Source organism: Nematolebias whitei, chromosome 1 (assembly GCF_014905685.2).
Source record: "Nematolebias whitei isolate Nwh7 chromosome 1, NemWhi1, whole genome shotgun sequence".
Classification (NCBI taxonomy): domain Eukaryota; kingdom Metazoa; phylum Chordata; class Actinopteri; order Cyprinodontiformes; family Rivulidae; genus Nematolebias; species Nematolebias whitei.
This window is the reverse complement of record NC_056498.1, coordinates 8205561-8207022: the sequence shown is the minus strand read 5'-3', so window position 1 is coordinate 8207022 and position 1462 is coordinate 8205561.

Here is a 1462-nt window from a genome sequence, read left to right as displayed (position 1 = left end):
CTTCACAGTACAACTACATGTACTGAATAGCATCTGCACCAAACCTTCACGATACAACTACATGTACTGCAAAACATCTGTATCAAACCTTCACGGTACAACTACACGTACTGCAATACATCTGTATCAAACCTTCACGGTACAACTACATGTACTGCAAAACATCTGTATCAAACCTTCACGGTACAACTACATGTACTGCAAAACATCTGTATCAAACCTTCACGGTACAAATACACGTACTGCAAAACTTCTGCACCAAACCTTCATGGTACAACTACATGTACTGCAAAGCATCTGCACCAAACCTTCACGGTACAACTACATGTACTGCAAAACATCTGCACCAAACCTTCACAGTACAACTAGATGTACTGCAAAACATCTGTATCAAACCTTCATGGTACAACTACATGTACCGCAAAACGTCTGCACCAAACCTTCACGGTACAACTACATGTACTGCAAAAGATCTGAACCAAATCTTCACGGTACAACTACATGTACTGCAAAAGATCTGCACCAAATCTTCACAGTACATCTACATGTACTGCAAAAGATCTGCACCAAATCTTCACAGTACAACTAGATGTACTGCAAAACATCTGTATCAAACCTTCACGGTACAACTACATGTACTGCAAAACATCTGTATCAAACCTTCACGGTACAACTACATGTACTGCAAAACATCTGCACCAAACCTTCTCGGTACAACTACATGTACTGCAAAACATCTGTATCAAACCTTCACGGTACAACTACATGTACTGCAAAACATCTGCTGCAAATCTTCACAGTACAACTACATGTACTGCATAGCATCTGCACCAAACCTTCACGGTACAACTAGATGTACTGCAAAACATCTGTATCAAAACTTCATGGTACAACTACATATACTGCAAAACATCTGCACCAAATCTTTACAGTACAACTACATGTACTGCATAGCATCTGCACCAAACCTTCATGGTACAACTACATGTACTGCAAAACATCTGCACCAAACCTACACGGTACAACTAGATGTACTGCAAAACATCTGTATCAAACCTTCATGGTACAACTACATGTACTGCAAAATATCTGTATCAAACCTTCACGGTACAACTACATGTACCGCAAAACATCTGCACCAAACCTTCACGGTACATCTAGATGTACTGCAAAACATCTGTATCAAACCTTCACGGTACAAGTACATGTATTGCAAAGCATCTGTATCAAACCTTCACGGTACAAATACTTGTACTACAAAACATCTGCACCAAACCTTCACGGTACAACTAGATGTACTGCAAAACATCTGTATCAAACCTTCACGGTACATCTACATGTACTGCAAAACATCTGTATCAAACCTTCACGGTACAACTACATGTACCGCAAAACATCTGCACCAAACCTTCACAGTACAACTACATGTACTGCAAAACATCTGTATCAAACCTTCATGGTA